The sequence below is a fragment of the Xiphophorus couchianus genome, chromosome 24 (assembly GCF_001444195.1).
Source record: "Xiphophorus couchianus chromosome 24, X_couchianus-1.0, whole genome shotgun sequence".
NCBI lineage: Eukaryota > Metazoa > Chordata > Actinopteri > Cyprinodontiformes > Poeciliidae > Xiphophorus > Xiphophorus couchianus.
This window is the reverse complement of record NC_040251.1, coordinates 15,754,826-15,778,643: the sequence shown is the minus strand read 5'-3', so window position 1 is coordinate 15,778,643 and position 23,818 is coordinate 15,754,826. Positions and strand designations below refer to the sequence as shown.

The 23,818-nt window shown below is 34.7% G+C and overlaps 1 long non-coding RNA gene across 1 annotated transcript; it reads right to left on the bottom strand.

The window, feature by feature from the left end:
• Positions 1-327: 327 nt before the first annotated feature.
• Positions 328-23,162, bottom strand: LOC114141172 (uncharacterized). Its single transcript, XR_003594789.1, has 3 exons — positions 22,809-23,162; positions 11,474-11,570; positions 328-412 (listed from the first exon to the last, which is right to left on the bottom strand). It is a non-coding gene; the product is annotated as an uncharacterized LOC114141172 (long non-coding RNA).
• Positions 23,163-23,818: the final 656 nt, after the last annotated feature.

The following is a 23,818-nucleotide window of genomic DNA, read 5'->3' as shown; positions in this document are numbered from 1 at the left end:
TGAATTAATCCTAATAAAATCCCATTAAAACATATTTTTCATGTCTGCAGTTTGCCAAAAGTGGAAAAGGTCAACAAGTTATTGCAGGACACTGACTGTATTTAGGAATATGGGGTAAGCAATGAAATTAATAGTCATTGTGAAACACATGAATGGCTTAAGGTTCTTGTTTTTCTCTTTTTGCATATTCTATGTAAGCGGACAGATATCAGATTTCAAATATTTAATGGTCACTAACACCTGGGAAATTTGAATACATATTTTTCTAGAAATGTAAATTACCCGGCAGCGATCCTGTTAGAAACCACAAACAAATGTGTGACTCACCTCAACTAAACTCACCATCAAAGCTGTTTACAGAGTCAGAGGTACTTGCTGCAGTCTTTGACGTTTCCTCATTGTCGTACTTCAACTGAAATGAACAAAGAAGCAACAGGGATTTATTTTTTTAAACATCCACAGCATTGATACAAAAGTACAAACTTCCTTCTGTTAAAAATAAATAGAGATTTATAATATAACTTAATTTGATTGCTTTATCAGGAGTTACTGCTGCCCCAGCAGATTTATGATAATCAGTTTCAGATCAATCAATCAATTAATTAATTAAGTTTATTTCAGCAACAAGGCAATTCAAAGTGCTTTACATGATAAAGACACAAAAATACAAAGTTATAAAACATTCAACAATTGAGAAAACTAGTCAACATTTGACATTTTGTCAAGTGCCATTACTCATCAAATGTTTTGGTCAAGGTTTCATTGATTATGTTTCAAAAGCAATTCCAAACAGGTGGGTTTTTAATCTAGATTTAAGGAACTCAGTGTTTCAGCTGTCTCAATGTTTGGTTCTGGTTCTGGGGATGCAGACATACAGTTTCCCCCAGAAAACTTGCTAAACTTGCTATGGCATTCATCCAGCCCACCGCCATGTTTTTAAGTTAAAAATGTTTAAAGTTGACAGGAAATTTGAAAATTTCATTTGATAGTTATGTGTTATTGAAAAACTGGAAGGTTAATACATAACCACCAACTATAAAGTCTTAAAAAGAGGCAATAATTAAAAACACTAAAATAAATGAACAGTGCTAAGCCTGGTGGGTGCACAAGTAAAGCCTGGTGGCCCACCAGGCTTATAATACACTGAGGGAAACCCTGCAGACCCTCCAGACTATTAAGAAAAAAAGCTCAGTAATGATGGACCTTTAAATGTTACAAGTAGAAGGTTTTCCAGAGGAGGTGTTGCAAAGGCATTTTGATAAAAAATAATACTTTAGAACCTTTTCAAAACATTGATTACAGAAGCTGTAAGTCATAAATTACTTCAAACTGATTCTTTAGTCATTCAGGAGACTGACTAAGGAGTGCTAACACCAGACGGAAGAACTGTTGATTCTTGAAAACATGCCAACTAAATCTCTACTCTTGTTTTTCTCCTCCGTCATAAAGCCGCTTTCTCTGAAAACCAAAACCACTGTCTTCTACTGAGTAACCCAGATGTGGTTCATGTACAGAAAACAGCAATGAAAACAGAAGCAAAATTTCGCAGAAGCTCCAGTAGAATGAGTCAATGAGAGAGAGGAGTTATTAGCTTTGGACGGATTTCCCCTTCAGCCCAGAGAAATGAGGAAAAATTGCCCAACTTATGAATGTCCACCTTCAACAAGCAGTCTCTGGACACCTAGATAAAAATAGCAGCACAAAACCCCAAAGCTGTGGTTCAAAGCTTGATGTTTGTAAAGCATTACTGGAGCACAAAATCAGAATGAAAAGTAAAAAATTCACATGGAATCCAGGAAACCTCTGACGTCTGTGTGTATCACTTCACCCACTTATACTATGAAATATTACACGGCAATTCCCATTGTTCTCAAGTCCAGATGTGTGACCACCAGTTCCACTTCAACTGATTTTTTTTATTTATTAAAAAGAAAGGATTTAGTTTTTATGTTCCAATTGGATAATTGATGGGTGATTCTCACAGTTCCAGCACATGTGGAACCAGTTTTTCTGTGGTGAAGCGAATTAATACATGCCAATATGTTACAGTAACTCAGTTTTTGGTAAAAATGTTTAAAAAGAAACATTGTTCCCCACTTATGTGTAAGATAAAGAAACACGTTTTTATTTCAGCTACATGAAATACATATACATAATTCAAATTATTCCAGTCTAATTTAGTTCAGGTCAGTTCAGTCCAAATCAAAACCAATTGCTTCTATTAAATTTGACTTGGTTTGCTCCAGTTTAATGAAGGTCACTTGAATGTTTCAACTGATCTGCTCTTCTAATTTTTACTGTTCAGGTTAAATATTTTTATTGCAACATATGACGAAACATGAATGATGCAAATTACAAAATACAACTAAAAAAACTAAAACTTATGCACAAGACAGAAAATGCTGCAACTATATATAGTAAAAAAAAAACAGCAGATACGAAACACTAAAAACTCACTCCACAAAACAGAAGTGCTCCACACCACTAGGTGGCACCAGATTTGGTAGTAAGTTAGAGTATCATCTAAAAGATTATTGGAAATAGTTGTTGAATTGAAAATTGATTCTAAATTTAGTTGGTGCCGCCAAATCATATCGGAGCAAATCCTGAGTAAGAGATGTGTTATACTTCATGTTTTTCGCAATAATATAGAACAGCAGCATATTTATGTAGGTAATATAACCGACTCTAGAGTCCCCCTAGTGGTCTGGAGCAGTTTTATGAAGGAAGTTTGCAGTTTGGAGTTTCATATTTGCTGTTTTTGCTATTTAAGAGTTAAATACTTTTTAAACAGATTACACTACAAGTCTTGGAGCTGCCCTGCAGTTATCTACATGTACTAAGCTGCCTTTACTTTCTGATTATAATTAAAGCTTCCCAAGAAGGCAATGCGGTCAAATGAAGATATTTTGGATTATATAGTTTCCATCCATCAAACAGCAAGTGTGGACAAGACTGAATGACAGATTAAGAGAAAGGATTTAACTTAAGAGTTTGAATGAAATGGTTTTTTTTTTTAGAAACAGTCTAGCTTAAAACATGTAGGAAAAAAGTTTCATAGATTTTCTGAGAACAAATTAAACAGGTTCAACTCAAAAAAGTATTCTCTTTTTTTATTTAAATTTAATTTGATGATTTGCTTTTCAGCCCTCATCTTAATGTTAAACTAAGAAAGACCTTTAAATAAATTGGAAGAAGATCTGGTTCCAATCACCAACTTTAGGCAATAAATTATTATATTTAACAACTACAACATGTAGAGCAATGTGTGAAAATCCTTTCATGACAACATTCCTTTTTAACTTTTATCCCCTCTTCTGCATCCAATCACAAGTTGCCACATATTTTGAAGATTATGGCAAGAATAAATCAGTTGTCTTGAAGAACCAAAAGGTTAATAAATAAAAACAAGAGCTCAAAAAAGAGGGAATTCCCACCAAAGTTTTTAGTATATTTTTAAAGTGCTGACATTCAAATTACATCAATAAGGTCCTCTAGTTTTTCACAAATCTGCAAAATTCACACAAAATCAACAGATCTCCACATTTTTTCTTATTTTACTGAGCAATGAGCAATTAATAAAAAGTCACATTTAACATCATAGGAATTTGGTAAAAATTCCTTACTAATATTTCTAAATTAGAATCACAAAATCTGTGATTTTGATTTCAAAAAACCAAAAAAACATTCATAAAATCCTGGATAGACTGGTCAGTGTGAATAGATAATATTATTTAATTTTAAGGGAACTTATTGAATTGATATTTTAACAATTTAATGGTTTTATCAATACATTCTGGCAAAACCGGTCATTTAAGAACAATCAGATTTTTGATCAAATGAAACTGAGTTTGACGCCTCTGACCTAAAACAAACCATTAAACCCACTAAGGACTGGCTGTGACCCGCCAGGATGTATCTGTTGTATTTAATCCAAGTTAAAAAGCAAAACAATGTGTTCTAAATGTGTTTTTGGACTCTGAACCAGACGGTGAAGTGCCCAAAGAGGTTGAAAAGGGTGAAAAGTCACTGGTCTAGACTGAATTTTTCCAGGGGACAAGTATGACTTTTTACCCTAAATCTAAAAGTGCAACAACAATAACAGTGTTTTCAAAAAGAAAAACAAAATCATCTATCATTTGTTCCAATTGAAATGAGCCCTGGCCAAGAAATAATAACATCTGAGAAGCAAAACAAAAAAAAAACAGAACAAGAAATGATTCGTAGATGAGTTTCAACATTTCTTACAGTTAAGTTCAATGAGCCGTTCCTGTATTTTCTCTTCCCCCACTGCAAGTCCAAACACGTCCAGTTTCACCCTGCAGTCGTCACTCCCTCCTTCATTTGCTCACTCGGCTCTTCACAGACTGTCAGAGTTTACTGTAACCAGTTGAAAATGTCAAATGCTCCTGATGTTTGTCGGGTTGATTGAAACCAGAACATAGGCGCGAGTGGCTCCGTTTGTCAAGCGCAGATATGTGTTATGTAACGGCTGTCTGACTGAAAAAGTGTTGCTGTTAAATCCACCAGTGACCTCCAAAGTTTGTTCACTGCTGTGAACTCACGATTAATCGTGATTAATCGATTATTGAAACAATCTTTAATTCATTTAGAAATCGATTGATCTTTATACAGACTCAAAAAAGGCCATTTGCTGAAACAACACAGTCAGAGCAGGAATTACGCAAAAACAGCCCAACAATTTGCATTTAAGATAAGAAAACGCTTACACTAAAGGAAAGCTATGTTAATTTTAGCCCCATCTCAGATCAACCACAGAGGTGGAGGTGTGATGGTGTTGCAGAGGTTATGAAACCATCATTAACTCCTCCGTAAACCAAAAATATTCTAGAGTCAAATATGAGGCTTTCTGACAGCTGAAGTTTAGTCCAACCAGAATCCCAAACACAGAAAACAGAAAAATAAACACAAATGTTGCAATGATCTAGTTAAAGTTCACTGGTTAACAAAACTGTGGTGGGATATGAAAAGAGATATTTCACCATATTGTCACAGAGCTGGAGCAACACTGACAACACAGCTAGTTTCATAACCAAATGAATCATTCTTCCACACTTTAAATAAATGATGGCGCTATGGAATCTGTGGTGGATTATGCATGTTTGAGGTTAAATTTAAATCTATTTTATAAATGATTATTTTACCTTCTTTGAATCTAAAATGTATTCCTGCCACAAAACTGAGGGTTAGAAATCAGCAAACAAAAATTACTTAAAAGTTTGAATAGTGTGATAAAAATTAAAGACATTTATTCATCTTTAAAAAAAAAATTTTTTTTAAGAGAAAACTGAAATTTAATTTCTGTATAAATTCACAGATTATTTTTACATGCGACTGTGGAGCTGCCACCATTAAAAACACAAACTCTGACTCGAAGATGTTCGGTTTCTGCCACAGATGAATCATCAGATTGTAGATACCGCTGCAGGCTACATCCGTTCGATATGCATAATTAGAATATGTAATGAATAACGAGGAAATTCCCACACAAGCCGGCATTTTCTATTTATTAATACATGCCACATGCTCTATGATAAACAGTAGAGCTTTGAAGATGTAGATAAAATTTCCTGCTTGTAATATATATACAGTTTGATCAGTTTTTGCCTTTTTGTCACTTAAATGTTTGTAAGACAACCTAGGTACATTTAAAAAGAGGTTTTTATATTGATTCTGTTTATTTATGGTACTTTGGTCTGTCACAGTTTTACTGGACGATAAATTGTCCCAGAACTTATTACAATATAGGATAATATTGTTGTTTTAAGGTCATTTTCAAGTAATAATGACATTTTCGAGACTAAATTTTTAATTCTAATAAACATTTAAACACTGGAACTGGAAGACATTTGAAATATCCAAAATAAATGAAAAAAAACAAAAACCAACAGAAATAACAAATAAAATGAATTATGAATTCTCTGTAAAAAAAATTATCTTTCAAAAAAGGGATAATTGAGACCAAAACACAACTTTTATCATTCATTAAAAAAGAAAGAAAAGAGAAAAGTGATAAATCAAGCAAATGAAAATTATTGAGTTTCTTTTAATTTATCATGCAATTAATTGATTTATTGTTTATTGCCTATTGGTTCTGTTTTAACTAGCCTGACCTGCAGAACAGGAAAGGCGATTTCTGACTAAATGGATTAAAAATAATAAAATAAAAATCAACACGTCATTCCCAACATTCAGGAAGTCACAATAATACAAAGGCCTATTTCATATTTATCTAAATAAATAAATACATATAATTTTCCATGATTAAATCTGTTGTAAAATGACTCAACAACTGGTAAAGATTTTATGTAGAAATTTTTTTTTTGAAATCACGTACTTCTCATAATTTTATTGGTCTAAAACATTAAAAATAACACACATTGAGGTTTGTGGTTAATTCTGACTAGGCTTTGTATATTTCCTATTTTAAGCATTATAATGAGGGACGGGGAGGAAAAGACCCAAATACAGCAAAATAACAAACAGTCCAAACAAACAAAAAATCCAGCATTTAAGAATAAGAATGGAAAAAAAGTGACTAAAGATTCATAAGAGAATATTTGACACTAATTTTTGTCTCAATATAAGTCAAAACTTATTTGAGGAGCAGAGAGCTGGGAATTTTTTTTATCAGATCATCTCCCTGATGATGGGACATCATCACATCCCGCTCCGTCTTCCCACGCTCCGCTCATCCTGGTTGGAAAACAGAATCACGTCATTACAGATCCCTGTAAACTCAGACCAGCAGGATGTGTCTGTTTTCATGCTGATGCTTATGACACAGCAGCGAAAAACCACAGCTTTGCCCCGAGTGTGTGTGTGTGTGTGTGTGTGCAAGGCATTGCATCTCTGTGCAAGGTTGTGTGTGGAGATTCTTTCACTTGCACTCCTTACCATCACATGGTACTTAGAAATACACACTTACTGAAGATTGCAACACAATTTATACCTAAAGTGTGTTTTTTATTGCCACGTAAAACCAACACAAAGCAGCAGATGCACTGAGAGGTTTTACCCCGTTATTGTTTTTACAAAATCATTAATAAAATTAACAAAAAGTGGAGATTAATATCTTTATTGGTCCCAATTTTGAAAAATATTCTAGATCAGGTATCGGTGATAATGTGCTGGATCGATTCACTCTCATTCTACGCTTTACGCTCTGAGCGACATGATGCTTTATTATTTATTTTATAATATATTTAGAATTCCTAATTGCACTTTCTGAAACGTTCAAAAGAAAGTTTTGTTGCAGTTTATATAATCAGTTAATTTATAATTTTTGCCAGTTTCTTTATTATTTATTTTAAATTTGCTGTTATAGTCCTAACTGCACTGACTGAACAAAGGAAAGTTGATTTTACAGCTATTGGTGTATTTTAGTGTGTTGTACTGGTGCAGATTATCAAATAAATATGTAATTTAGTACATTTAAGTATATTTTAAAAAAACTAAAACATCTTGTACTGTTTTTCTGTATCAGATTCTATCAGCTGATACTAATCCTCAGATATCTGGATCAGTATCGGAAGTGACAAAAGTGGATCAGTCCATTCCTAACAAAAAAATTGACAAAAACCTTTTGTTAAAAAAGCCTCTTTTTTTATCCTGACTCATTCATAAATAATAAAAATAGTAAAACCTCAAAGGCGGTGAATACTTTTAATAGTTGCTGTAGCTTTTAAGTTGAAGGGAAAAAACTTTTACTTTTATGCATTAAAAATTAAAAAAAAGACAATGATGGCAGCATCATGATGTGGTGACAAAAGACCGGAGAACCTGATTAGAGCTGATTATCACTGGTTTTCTAAGTGATTAACCAGTTATATAGCTTTAAGTTGAACTGGTGTCAACCCCAGTATTGCAATAATAATATTCCATATTAATTTTATTAGTTAAAATGTGTTGTGTTTTTTTACCACAATGATTTATTTCTCATTAATTGCTTTGAGAATTTTGGATTTTTCCATAATAATCAGACGCATTCGGCACAACGGGACGAGCTCCATGTTTGTTGTATTTGGCTCTGATTGGACGCCGGGTCTGATGAAATAAATTCCCACTCGGTGGTCCTGGAGTAAAACCAAGAAACAGCTGCTGCAAATAAAACAACTCATGGAAGTGGACAAGCTGAAGTCGGATAAACGCCGGATGCAAATATTTTCATTACAATAAATGTTGCCATGTCGATTTAATACTGTTGATCCACTCCCTTTCTGGTTCCTCCGTTCTCTTCGACCGTCCTCTGATAGCTTATATTCAGGACTTCCTGTCCATATAAATATCCACAGTCCCGCTTATCTCTTATTCTCCAACATACACAAACCATCTCGTAGATTAGCCGCGATGTAGCTTAGCAATTGACAACACACGCTGAATGAAATGACCAATTTCAGAACAATTAACTTCAATCTGATATCTTATTGCTGATAAACCAGCTGTGTCATTACACTTCCTGCTTATAAAAATAAACATTTCCTGCTCTGTTTATTCTAAAGTTTCAGAAAACTTGACGTTTAATCGGCATTACTTTCATCACATTACTCCATAATGTTTTTTTTGGTAGAAAACATTTTTGTCTTGCATCCCTGCTCTTTAATCCACACATCTGGAGAAAACAGGAGATTGCTGTAAAACACACGCAGCGCTAGAACTTCGTGTTGCTTTCAGCCTCTTGGCAGTTTTCCTGATTAGCTTCAGTTGAATTTCTTTAAAGTTTGGACTCAATTCTAGGTTGTACTGCAACCTTTGTAACCTTTCGCAAATGTTTATTCTACAATTTCCTTAAATAAATACATCTGTTTTACACTTTAAAGGAAATATGGTGAAACAGATCTGAAAGGAATTTTCAAAATCTCGTTTTCAGATCACATATATATTATTAAAAACATGTTACAAGGTTTTATTTCTTGTTAGCATTAGAGAAGGAAATAAAGCTGCTTTACAGAAACAATAATCTGACTGCAAGTTCAGTTTTTTGATGAAAGGAAATTGAAAGCTGCCAATATAAATTCAAGCTCAGTTTTTCCAAGTTATATTTATTTTGAGATTATCAGTGTAATACATCATTGAAGATATTTTGTTCAACGGTGTTTGTTTTATTCTAACTGTATCAAATATTTACCAAACTGTGATTTCTGTGGATCCTCCACAACCACGTGTCCCTATGGTAAAAAAATTTGTTTTTAAATCTTAAACTAAATGATTGTTATTAAGAGTTAAAGTCAATTATTGCTGCCGTTTTTTTCTTTCCTCATCCACTTTGCAAAAATAACATGAATGCTTTAAAATGTTCTATTTATCTAATTATTATTAAAACCTTACAACTTTACTGAAAGCAAAATGCAGTAAAATGTTTTATGCAACCTGCATAAAAGATGCGGTATATTAACATTTATGTTGTTTTAAATCGCCTTCCTCCTCAATACACTCCCTCAAGGAAAACATCCTGCAATCTTAATGATTTAGACGTGAAGCAAATAAAACATCCATGCCACTGATTATAGTTTTTATATCTGCTACCCTGTCTACAAAAAACAAAGAGAAATCAGATTTAAAAGAAAAGAAAATTCAAGATAAAATTCAGAAAACATTTCACATGGTTCAAAGAACTGACATCTTCTCTCAGTTTCCTTTCAACGAAACAAATGATTTTCTTTTGCGATGTCTAAAAACCAGTTAGCAAGACGAAGCAATGGTAGAGAAAACCCTTTTCACACCGACTGATACGAATCATGCTGTTACTCAAACTGCTGCGACTCTGGTGATGTCGTTCATTTCCAGCCTCAGGTTTCTCATTTAACCCAATCGATCTGCACAGAGGACGTCCACACAAACAAACAAAAACGGTAAAAAAGGAACAAAACTCAACTTTGCTTGTTTGTGGTATGAAATTCAGACTGACGTCCCAGAGTAAGACATTTAATACACAAATAAATAAATAAAGTAATTTATGTAGTGTATATTTGTGTATATTAAAAAGAAGTTGTTGTTCTAATTATTGCTGAACAACAACTGACTCTGGCGTTTTATCCCAACTTTTGCTGTTTTTTTTTTTTTTTGCAGACCAGCGTAAGCACTGCCAGACTCAAAAACACAAAAACATAGATATAATTATAGATATTATATGTATAATTTCAATATGTTTTAGTTTCATAAACGCACAATGTAGTTGTAGTTAGTTATAGTTTTTCCTCATTAATTAGCGTTTTCATTTATTTCAGTTTACAAAAATGTTTCCTCCACTTCAGCTTTTGTTATTTTGTTAGTTTTAGTTGACTATAATAATCTTTCCTCCACCTTATGGTCTCATTTATTTGACTACCCTGGAGTTAGCTCATCTCTGTGACAATTTTATTAAGCCTTTATTGGTCACATGTGACCAGAAGACTTTCCTCCACTTGTTGTGGCAAACTTTAAATGGGACTTCTTGCACATTTCAGCTGCACAATGAATAGTTGTCTTTTACCTGAGCAGCAGATTGGGCTACACAATATAAAGAAAACATCCACATGCAATAACATTGGTAAAATGACAAGACTTGTGATAAATAATTTAAAACATTCATAAGAAACAGATCCCAGATCATATCATTTATAAAGTTCTGCAGACATAACCCATTTTGGTAAGGACTTTTATTTTTCCTCATTAAAACTAAAGAAATGATTCCAGCTCTAAATAAAGGCACTGATGTGAACCTTAGAATAACAAAGCTCTGGCTGATTTGGATTGAACACCCTCATCAGTTACGGTACACACATTCACTAAGCATGAAACGGTGCTGAAACAGTCTGACTTATAAACCTCACTTCATACTTTCGGTTTCTTTCCCTGCATCTAGGCCTGGCGAAATAATAAATAAATTACTCGCTCATGATTTATCATTTTTCTATTTTTCTACCAAAAACTGAGTGATAAAAGTCTTTAGTCTGGTACTTCGGTTTCATTTGCCCATTTTTTTAAAAAGAAGAATAATCATGTTTACAGAGACTTTGTCTCTATTTATTTTGGATATTTAAAATGTCTTCCAGTTTTTTAATCTTTAAATTACCGCTTTATTACTTGAAAATGGTTTCAAAACAACAATATTATTGTTTATCGCAATAATTTGTGGGACAATTTATCATACAGCAAATTTTATAATTGTAACAGACTTACCTGCAACCTGATTAGAAAATTTGTTCATGTCGCCATGGAGACAACAATACTCACACATTATAAACAAAATTTCTATACTGTCTGACATTGCATATATTTAATAGTAAGTATTGAAGGACAGACAGCAGCTGTTACTCTACGGATGGAAGCTTTCGTCAAAACGAGAGACGTTGTCCTGGGTTTATCAACGTCTGGGTCTCTTATCAGAGGCAGCAGACTTTCTCTCTTTCCAATCAAGAACATAAACACAGCAGGACAATCCTGTAGGACAGAGACAGGGGAGGATGTTTACCTGGTCGTACATGTGGACGCATTGAGCCGGGCACAAAGGGGAGGATGTTTTCCCTGCAGCAGGTTCGTATTGGGCAGTCTGGAGTAGAGATTGAATCCTAAACAAAGACATGTACGGTTTAGCAAAATGGCCTGTTTCCTGCAGAGAAGTTGGGTTTGTCTCTAGAAACAAAACTTTATCCATAAAAATGACATTTACTGTTGGGGCTGAACATTTAATGTGGAGTTTCCTTTGTTACTTTCAGAGTAAATACAAACTGGAGTTTCAAAAATGACAATTTCATTTATGGAGACAGAGCTGTCCAGACCAACTTGGCCTTATATGAAAAAGAAAATGCTTGATGGGGAAAACTGCTGTCAAGCATTTGAGTACATCGCTCTTTTCAAGGTCCTCTCTCCTGAATTTCAGTCCAGACTTCTTTTCTAAGCCACTCCAAAATATATACTTTCTCTATTTCAAGCCATTTAACATTCCCAAAGCAATTTTATAGAGATGCACAATATATTGGCATTAACATTAGTATCGGCTGATATGAGTCCTTTTTATATCGGTATTGGCCTGATAAATAAAACCAATTTTTATTTCCATCTTGTTGCTGCCTGTTTCTAGTAGCTTTTTCCCCAAAGGTGTCAAAATGGTAGAGAAATAAATATATCAATAATATCAGCCCAAATTTTCATATTTGTTGCTCCTTATAATTTTGGTAAATCGGTCACTCCTACAGAATTTTACCATGATTGCTTCAAATTAAGATATTTTAGCCTACTTCCTGTTGTCAGACTGGTATTTGCTGAGTTATTTCTTGATTCTACAGGTAATCAGATCTCAGTGTGGCTTGTGAAATGGAAAAAGTGAGTCAATTCATCATTTAGAAAGCAGGGTGATTAGTTTTCTTACAGTGCAAAGTTAATATGTTAAATTATTTTGTATTCTATAGCCGTTATTAAAATTTGTTTGAAGAAGACACTTTTTTACAGCACTGTAGTGTGTCATTTTATTGCTCTTCATGGCGTTAAATGAAGTAACCGCTCGATTTCGGCTCCTGATCAGGACATATAATACGTAATTTAAGTTAAAAGTTTAAACATTAAACTTCTGTGAAGCACATAAAGGTTGTAACATCGACCCAAAGTCTGTTTTACCTCCGAAACAATGACACACGAACAATTATTTTTAAACTTAGCACAGAAATCCTTCATTATTACTTAAACACACAACATCTGTTTTTGCTAATTCATCAGCTTGTCTACTGGAGTTGACTTTGGATGGACATTAGCTTTTAAAATGCTGGTAAAGATTAAAATAGTCCAGGTTTGTGGCGAGCATGCTTTTAATGAAAACATCTGGAGCCCCATCAATCCCCACTATCAAACTTTATTAAGTAACATATGGAGGAGATATGGATTCAGCTTTTCTCTGGTAAATCTCGACCTTCACAGATATGTCAAGCTGAAATTAACTAGAGGAAATCTATTAAAAGAAGCTGAAACAGAAACCCTTGTCCCCCATTAGGGACAAGGGTGAACAGAAAATGGATGGATGGATGGATGGAAACAGAAAATGCAAAACCATTTCAATGAAATACAGAAATTAATCGCTAATTATACATATAGATGGCACTTATACATTATATATTTTTCTGTGGAAGGTAAATTAAGCCAAATCGTTTATCATTTATCGTCACAATAAATTACAATTCATATTGTTAACTTGACTATTTTTTTCCAACTGTTTTTTTCTTGAAAGTATCAATAGATATCAATAAACTTTAAATGCAGTAACTGTGTGAAGTTTAGTGAAACAAATCCCACTTGAAATGTGTTTTATGAGCAATATTTGTGTGGAGCCTAAAAAAAGCAATAAATAGTTCTTATCGTTACTTTTATCATCATCATCACAACAGCACCACAAAATATTGAGGTAAAACTAAAACTTGAAGTCCATATCAGCCAATCAATGAGCAATATCCATTTTCCTTGACAGTGATTGGTTGTATCACCAACAAATTAGCTTCTTCACTAGTGCTAAGTCAAATTAATGCATATTTAGTGTTTTAACTATTAAAATTGGTAGTTTTAAGTCTCAAGTATTCATGAATTCAGCTATTTAAGAGCAGCTTTCCCTCTTAAATATGATAAATCCAGTGTAAAGTAAACAGTGAAGATCCGTCATAATTTAAGACTTCGGAGAAAGTGTTCATAAAATCAAAACAGAGCTCTTTGGTATCAACTTGACCCAAAATACCACCAAGGCAGACTTTAGATGAACTCACCACCTCATCCAGACACCAAAACATATGGTGCAGCGGCTATTTTCTGCCTCAACTTCCTACACATTTGTCACTGAATATGATGAAACAGAACCAAAATGGTTTCCTTAGTGTTTGTCAATCTAATCAGGAATGTCAGCTGAACAGCAGGGACGTTTGCAGACGCTGACCTCTGACTGAGACGCCTGGCGTTAGGACACCATGTGCTGCTTGCTACTTCTTGGTGCCTGATTCTCCGTCGCCAGTTTTTCTCAGTCCCAGAGGAGCTGCAGGAATGCTGACCTCTGCTCTTCCTTATTCTGGTTTTCCTCCTCTTCTCAATTAGTTTTCAATAAAAACATGGGCTTTTTTATCCTTCTTGCATTTGTGTAAACCAAATCCTAATCTGCTGTCCAACTAAATACACAATCTGAGGGCGCAACATCAATCAGCACTTTAACCACTGGTTTTTTGGGAACACTCAGAGGAATGGCTGTTCCACAAGAAGCCGAGATAAGACGTAATAAAATCAGGATTGTGTTTCATCCAAACTCCTGACAGGTTGCAGCTTGGACTATCAACACCGAAAACAGAAACAGATCAGCGGAGGGAAGTCAGATGGAGAAAACATGTTTGTGTTTGGGATTTGGAAAGGCTTCCCTCTACCGTTCACCCCTACAGGAGCAGACATTGTTAGCATTTTAAGCTAAGCTTTTTAATGAAGGAGATATTTACAAAGGGGGATTAGCGAGAGTTATGAGATGAAAGGAGGAATCACATGGAATTTCAATAAAAGTAATTCATGGATCATTAAAGCTCTGGCTCTAAAAGTCTCACATACTTCACCTTCAGCTGAAGACAGATGGATGACTGCTGAACTATGCTGTTGCTTCAAAGCAAAAGTTTCTCAGCCCAACTAATCTGTACAAATTAGTACCACTGATGAAGAGAAATGTTACAACAAAACGCCTTGGAAAATTACTCAGAACCGCAAATGTGACCAAAAAAATAATCAGAGGTGCCTGGTGACTCCGGAGGAGCTGCAGAGATCCATAACTCATGTATGATGGACACAGCAACATGAACTCAACTAAAAAATAAATAGACAGCAACATGGCTGGAATTTAACACAATCTTAGACTTACTGAGTGTTTGTGGAAACCAACCAATTTAAATGGAAAATTGACATTTTGCCAAAAGAAACAGTCAAATATCCAGCCAGAATTAGACCAGAAGCATATTGGTGGCTAAAATATGCAATGGCTGATGTTTATGTATAATTTTGACCCATTTTGACCAGTAATTTAGAATTTAAGTAACCATGTAACAATGAAGACACCCGTTTTTATTCAGTAGATAAACTGGGATTCATCTTTCAGGCCAGTAAGTATTGGTTATGAACATAATCTGTAATTATCTCACCATGTCAGAACTGATTTCTAATGAATCTTTTGATCTTTTTCAAAGAAGCGTTTGAATGGCGTCCAACAACTAACCAATAAATGAACCCAGACCAGTGGACCTCTCAGCAGGGTTGCTGTTAGAGGAAGAGAAGCAGCTCCTTCTCTGGGTTTTTAATGGTAATTACTTCATTACTTAAATGCTCCAATAAGTCTCTGCAGAGTGTTTATGTTATGGGAATGTGGTAAAACTGGTCTACGGTCGTTAAGAGCAGACGGAGTGGAGTGGATTGGAGAGGTAAGGTAAGGAATTTGTTTGTCCAGAGTCAACGTAAGGTCAGATTGGCTCCTTCCAGACTTTTTTCTTCAGGTTTGTTCTGCTGGAAATAGCTCTGAAGCTTTTCCTGTACACTTTAAACTCCTTTTTGGATTCAAAGGCCTCCCCAGACTGCCAATGATCTAGAAAGTCTTATATGGGAACTATGATTTTACATAAATAAAATGGTAGAAGGTGTTTTATACCACAACATACGAGGATAGAAAATAAAGATTAACTTTGAGATTAATCTCTAAAATGTTCTAGAAAAAACAGAAAAACATTTACTAGAAAAAAATTAATAATTTTGAAATAAATCTCAGATTTTCAAAAGAAAAGGAACATTTCTGACCTTGAAAGTGAAGGTTTGCTAGAAAAAACTGAAATTTTGAGATTCATTTCAGACATTTTTATTTAAAAAATGGACATTTCTAAGTTTGAAAAGTCAAAAATGTGCTTAAAAATCCACATTTTTGATTATTCTCAGATTTTCTAAAATAAACAACAAAATTCTGAGCTTGAAAAGTGAAAATTAAATAAAATTTTGAGACTAATCAGAAATTTTCTAAACAAACGAACAAAAAACCAGAGCATTTCTGAGTTTTAAAAGTCAAAAATTTGCTAAAAACACTGAAAATTTTAGATTAATCTTAGATATTTTCTGGAAAAAGATTGAAAACTCCAAATTTTTAAAGTTTTTTTCTAGCAAATTTTCAACTTTTGGAGCTAAAAAATGTCCTTCTGTTTGTCTAGAAAATTTCAGAGATTAGTCTAAAAAATATCTGAGATTTTTGGCGGAAATTTCCTTCTTTTTTTTCCCCAATATACCTTTGTAGCTTTATCACCAGAACGGTCTATTTAAAGTTAGGAATGTAAAGTTTAAATCAGGGTTAAGGTATGCAGAGATCTATGGCTCCTGTGAGAAAATAGTAAGTCAGAAAATCTATAAATGATGCAAATCAAGTCAGTAGTGACAGGAAGAAAAGTCCTGCTAAATAATCTCAGAAGAAAACCACTTAGAGTTGAAACTGCAATGGAGGTTCACCTTCAAACAGGAGCTACGATGAAAAAGTTTGCTTCAAATGGTTCTACAAAGTGTTAACTCATGAAGTTGAACATAAATGCACACAATACTTTTCAGGGTTTACAAAGTTGAAAATCGTGTATTATTTTCCTTCCACTTTGCAATTATACACTATTATCCCATGCAATCTTAATTACAGCTAATTTCAATGCAGTAATTTGATAAAATGTGACAAAGTTCAAGCAGTATAATTTTATAAAAATGGTCCTGGCATTGTGATAGCAGCTTTCTGTGCCTTAAACTGGAATCTTGTGGTTAAAGATGGATCATGAAGTCCAACACAGAGTCCCTGATGGATTGCAGAATGTACTCACTCACACGGCCTTGTTTGCCAGTTGAGCAGGGTTTACTAACCAAACAGGCTGAGTCACAGCAAAGAACTCTGAAAAGTAGACACATATTTCAGACAGTATATAGATATACCATTTGTAGAGATAATTCTATTTGTCCAAACTACAGGACTAAGCAGAGAGTCCAAAATGTTTCCTTTGACTGGGTCTTCCAACAAGAAAACCATGCCAAAATAGACACACACTCTCTCCATTGTGTTCTGGGTTTTCTTTGGGGTGATTTGCCAATGCCACATGCTATTGGTCAGGGACTAAAGATGATATCTTGAGGGTCCACATGACACCATACCTTAAAAACTTGTCCATGAAGTCCAAAAACAGAATCATAGACATGGGAGTTTTGACTCCAAATTAGTTTTCTAAAGTTTCCTTGGCAGCACATACTCCAGCAGCAATCCCTCAAATTACTTTGAGACAGTTGTGACAGTTCTCCGGATTCCAGAAAAACCCTCATTTGGAGAGGAAAACAAAACTCCCATGACCACATCAGCAGTTGTACAAGGGTGAATATCTGTTCTATTGTTCAATGCACAGGAAAAACATTACGCTGTTCACCTTGAACTAGCGGTTCAGCAACGGGTCAAAGCCTTGCAGAACTAACTCTCTTAAGAAGGCCATCCCTCAAAAGGTGGAATGCACTTCATGATTCCTACAAAGCATGCAGCATGTAGAGGCGTGTCAACCACAACCAGCCCAACAATCCAGTCATCAGCATCAAGGAACAATTCTAAAAGTGTTTCCTCTTCCACCAGATAGTTTTTTAACTACCTTGGCTGTGGTTATGGCGTCTCCTTCTTCTTTACACTTTTCCTTTACCATGGTGATTGGTGTAAGGAGATCCTAAAAAATGTCATCCATCCAGATCTTTCCCAAAAGTCAACCACAGCATATAGGGTAGTACCTGTTTTCTCATTCGGAGGTCTTTTAGCTTCTCAATAGTCTCTCCATATTCCTCCCATCCAACCGGTTTTCTTTCTGTAACCTCCTTTTGGCTAAATGGTATTGCTGCAATCTCATCATAAATGCCTCCTTTTTCAGCTGTAATCTCCTTTGATGCCCACAGACTGGTTCATGTTTCCAGATTTCCTTAATATCCATTGAAAGATGAGAAAGATTTCTGGATGAGTGAGTTTCAGACCTCCCACATACGATCATCTGCCAGACATTCCCAGGTAAACCTCACAACCTGTTGAAGTTTATCTAGCCTGTTCCGCAGCCTCACCAGGAACAATATCCATGAGGTGGTTTAGATTTGGGATCAGTTACGTAAAAAGATTTGTGTGAACTACCATCTCTGGGGCAATAATATCACTCTGTTCTTGTTAAATCTTTGCACCAACAAACATACAATTGAAATAGGGTTTCACTTTCAGAGCTAAAAGGTGCTGAAAGGTTTGGCATTGAGTTGCTGTGAGGACCTGGAGGAGGGAAAAGGTTTCTCTGTATAATGATGTACGAATAGCCCCAGAGACTCAACTTCCAATCAGACATGGATTTTGTCAGCGCCACAGAGATTCTGCACCAGTCCTCACAACGTATTGTTCTGTCTCAAACCAAATCAGGCCATTCTGGAGCTACTGAAAAGTCACAACAGCTTTGCACTCCAGAAAGATTTGTGCCTCCTGTAGCTCTGATATATATTTAAGGTGATAGTCCTGCTGGAAGATAAACCTTTGCCAGAGTCTTGAGTCTTTTTGCTTCAAGAAGGTTTCCTTCCAAGTTCTGTTGAGATTACTGTCAATTATTCACTTTCCTATTCCCATGTTGCTACAGAAAACAAGACATTTCCCAACAGCTATTCTCTAAAGCCAGCTTTAATGTTTCTCTTCCCAGAATTGCATGAAAACCTAATAAAAGCTTTTTAGTTTATCACTTTTTTGCCTCATGCAGATACAAACAGCAAGTTTCTCATCTACGGCTTATTGATCAACAACCACAAATGGTCTTCTAAGTCTATTTTCAGCTACATTAAAATACAAACGGTTCCTCTCATTTGTGCTGCTTGTATTTGACCACACAGCAATGACAATGGGAACACAACTAGTTTTTTCAAATCTATGGGTGGTTTTAAAAATACAACTGGCACCCCCTGTTGACTAACTAGCAGAAGCAGCAGCATTAGCAGAAGTCAGGTAATATATCCAGCTTAACAAAAGGAATTAACATTATCCCAAGACACTTCAATAAAATACATTTATGACTTTTGTTTTGCCAGAGTTAAGTTGGCCTCTCAAAAATTAGTTTAGGAAGGAGATGTTTGATGTATTTGTGTTTGTGAGAACCCAGATTAACTAGCATCCCATAGGAGTTTTTTTTTGTTGTATAATTATGGTTGAGAGTCTCGTACTCCTGAAGTAGGGAGTATATATTCCCACAGTCGTTTTCAGGAAGTATTCCCAACAGGATTTCTTATCTCATTAACCCGGCTGCAGGTTAATGAGATAATAAGTCATAATTTATTATCTTATAATAAATTATGAGATAATAAATAATAAACAGATTTATTATTCTGTGGCATAATAAATTATGATTTATTATGCCACAGAAACATTTACATAAAATACAGGACTAATACCATCAAGACTTGGAATGATACCATTCAGTCACAAATGCACACGTAAATAAAAGCTTGTAATAAACCCTAAAGACAGAAACCTTTATAAACCAATTTTTAAAAACAAAACGTCAGTTCTGCAGTTTTTCCATCGCAGTATCTTCTTGTTTTTGCGTTATTCCTGCTTCCATCTGGATGCCATTATCACAGAGCATATGTGATTGCATAAACCAGAATTGTAATCTAGAAGATTCCTTATCTAAGTTTTATCTACCACAAAGAGAGCTGGAACAGTTTCTGTGCTCAAAGTTTAATTATCTTTAAAGGTAGACTTTTCATTTTCATTATTATTAGTCAGTAAATACCAGCCTGGCTCAGAAAAACTGTAAACATACTCTGACTTTTTTCATGCAAGTCCCCAGGAATAAACTGTATTTTCTGAAGAATGTGCAGAGAATTGAAACCAGATTTTCTCACCAAACAGCAGGAATGATTTATTTCTCATGACGTGCTGCTCTCTTGGCAGGGATCATTACAGAGCGGCACCTCTGTACAGCACACATGAGACCTCGAATGGAGCCGGAATATGATGTTTAAATCCCCGTTTTGCACACAGAACATCAGTACAACCTAACAAGGCTTCCTGATAACTATTCAAAGTCACATCTCAGATGTGATTTTGAAAATAGTTGGTTTTAACTCCATATTTACAATATCTGATATTTCCGCAAACAAATTTAGTCTAACTTTTGAACTGGCTTGCTGCTGAAACGAAACCCAAATAAACTTGGTTTGACTTGACTAAAACAGAAGGAACGTTTTATTTTGGCTGCGGCATATAAATGAATTTTGGGAAAAATTTATTAACTAGCTGGTTGTCAGAAAAACTGGTTACATTTTTTCGTATTTTGGTAGATTTAAAATGTTTAAAACGATTTCAGTGACATCTTAAGCCTTAATCAAAACCAGTTCTTGTTTTTTTTTTTTAAACAGATACAGCAATGAAAGAAACTGTACATAGGTTGAAGAATGAACAACAAAAAATAACAAAAATTGAAATCTCTCACACTTCAATTCTGGTAATAATCACATAAACAATGCAATTTCTCCCAACTTTCTCACCATAAAGTGATTGTGCAAGTCTCACTTTATTCCACATAAACATTCATTGTTCTTATTAATGAGAGTAAAATTACCTATGTCCTTAAATAAACAATGGCAAGAGCTGTTCAAAGTCATGTTTCACACAAAAGTAAGCAAAACATTAACTGTAGCTTGACATCTTAATTTTTCATCTAATCTAGATCATCCAGTTAATCTCAGTCAGCAGACTCAAAAACAAACATACCAAAGGCAGCACTCATAACTGTAAGCACGTTGTGAAGTTTACTGCGCAGTTTCTGTTTCCCGTCATGATTCAAACAGTCTGTAAAGATAATTTCCGGATTCAACAGTTGAGCTGTCCAGAGTCCTGTTTTCAAAAAGTCCAAACACACCACCGGGTGTGTTTGATTCCCTTCTCAGTTACTCTGCTAGGAATCAGGAATGCCAAATTTTACAAGGCAGCATCAGGAATGAATTCCCATTTCCAAGCTGGGATTGGCACACTACGGTCAGCTTGATGAAATTAATAAACTCTCTCAGCTCCAAACTCTGGAAAAAACAGTCCCACATCAAACCTTGTGTTCTCAGAAGTGAGTGTTGATTTAACACCCCCTGATTTAATCCAGTTCTGTGGAAGAACCAAAACAAATCCAGCAGGCTGAAATTTGTCTGCAGAAGCAGAAAAACAAACAGCAACATGCTTACAGTTTTTCAGGGGTTTGTAATCTGCAAGTTTGATGCTGATAGATGTGAACAGCTCTCTGTAAACTGAACGGAGGGGGAAATCCACTCCAGCACAGAAACACATTTACTGTCTCACAACTGACTTCTGAAAATTATATTCCTTTAAATCAGTTTCCAACCACAAGAAGAATCAGTTTAATCCCTCTTTGATGCAAAATAACTTTATTTTGGATTTTTTTTTTTTTTTTTACACTGTGACAGCAGGCTAATCCAATCCAGTTATGGTCTAGTTCAAGTTTTTTTCCCAGTAAATCTGCAGATTTGATTTGACTTTGATGCAACTTCTTATGAGTAAGCACAAGGCTAGTTTACTCGTTTTTTCACAAAAACTGAGCTCTGAATAAATGTCCAATTTCAGAAACTATAAGAAAAAGAGAGTACTAGTTTACAAAAAAGTACATTGAAAAAAAAGTCACTTGTTGCGTTTACTGACCAAAAACAGTTGGAGTTCTTAAAGGAGGAGAAAAAAAACTTTGCAGTATTTGATCAAATGATTGACTGATAAACCCTAATTTATTAAGTGACATATGCATCAGATTGAGTCAGGACATTTCAATTATTGGCAATATTTTGTGGAAGTAAATGAAAACATGAACATATAAATTGAAAATTAAAAGCTCCAATAAGTCAGCTGGACAAATAAAGATAAGAGTTGTTAGATAAAACTGGCAATTTATTCAATGCTTTTCAGTAAAAGTAGAAACAAATATCCAGTAAAGACAAGTGACCCAAGTACTAGATGCTGTGGTACTCCATCACTGATTAGTGTGCAATAAAACGATGTTACTAATTTGAAAGAACTGAATCTACATACACCATCATATTCCCATTCTCGTAATTTATACAGCATGTTTAAAATTTAAGCAAAATGCTGTCATTTTGGTTTTATTCAATGGGATTTATTTGACCAAGGATTTGAAAAGATTTGGGTTAGCTGAATGTATTTGGGCAGTTTTTTAAGAAATATGACGTTTTGAGATCTTATACTATACTACTGTTGACCTGACCCTAGAGGTCACCCCACACAGCAGGACAGGAAGTACAATGCCGGCTGTTTTTCTGGCATGTATAATGAATCTGATCTCCACAAGTGAGTTTTCTGCTTCCTAGCTTCAAGCAGCAATTATTTTACAGAAGGAAGCAAAAGTAATATTTGGAAAGAAAAGAAGTGGAGGTTGAACCCATTGAGAGGAAAAGACTTTAAAACTTCCACAAAAATGCTGTACTGTAGGCATTGTCGTTTTTATTGCTAGCAATGCATACATCATGGTGTTTACATTCTATTAATTATGTATATACTTACCAAAACAGAACTATAATTAAGTTATGCTAGTGTGACAACTGTATATATCTAAAGTACGTTATGCAGAAATCTCCTCTTGAGGAAAAATAGTATTTTGTCCTACAGTTTTACTCTTTGCTTTTTTGTTTTTGTCAAAAAAAAAAAAATGGTTTCAGATGTCTTTTCGCTTTCTTTGGCCTTAAATGATTCTTCTATTATAGGTGGTACTTTAATTTAATATTTTCGCACATACCTTACACAGCAGGTGGCATGATTCTGTTCTGTCCTCCTCCACCTCAATGGACTACATTTTGGTCCTACTATCGTCTTCTTCCCTAAGAGACAAATCCTTGATATCAAGTTCCGGTAGTTGCAATAGACTAAACTCTGCTGACTAGTCATAGGAAAACAAACAGCACATAAAGGTACTGTTAAAAAGTCACTTTCATTTGCTGAAACTTTACCTTTTCTGTATAATAAAATGCATTTGTTCCTTTGTGTATCCTAAAAGAAACAGAGCCGTCATGGCGGCGACGCTGTCAGGTGCGTAGCTAACATTAGCATCTAGCGTTAGCATCAGCTGCTTCCCGCTATTACAACTGGAAGTTTCATGACAGCAGAGGTTTTTTATTGCTTTATAGCATTTAATAAACTACATTTACTCACAAAAACCATGGTTGAATTCACTCAAAAGTGTATATAGTGTTTTAACCATCTCCGTGTCATGCTGCGCCACCCAGCATAAATTGACGCTACGTAGTTAGCTTAGTAACGCGCACGTGCGCTTGGAAATCTGCTATTTACGCAGAAGGTTACGCCAGTGTTTTTCAAAGTAATGGCCGCCAGAGGGCGCTCTGAAAGTTAGGAAAACAAGAAAAAGTACAAAATAAATGTTTCAATCATACATTTAATCTGTTTTTTAGCTATTAGTATAAAGTTTCTGACAAGAAAAGTCCCAAGAAACTATCCAGTAGAGGACACTGCGGCAAAAAACCTAAATTAAATTAAATTTGATGGGATTAGTATAAAAATATGACATTTCTTTTATAATAAGAGGGGCTTTGTGGTGAAAAATTTCCTGGTAAAATATTCAACATCAGATTAATAAAGTCATAATTTTTTGATAAAATTTTCCATCACAGTTTTTGTTGCCAAATAAAATGAGAAAGTATGAAGCATTCATGCTAAATGAATGTAATAATTGTTAAATGGTAAATAAAAGTGAGGGAGAAAAAGATGTAAAATTCAATGTTTTTTTATATA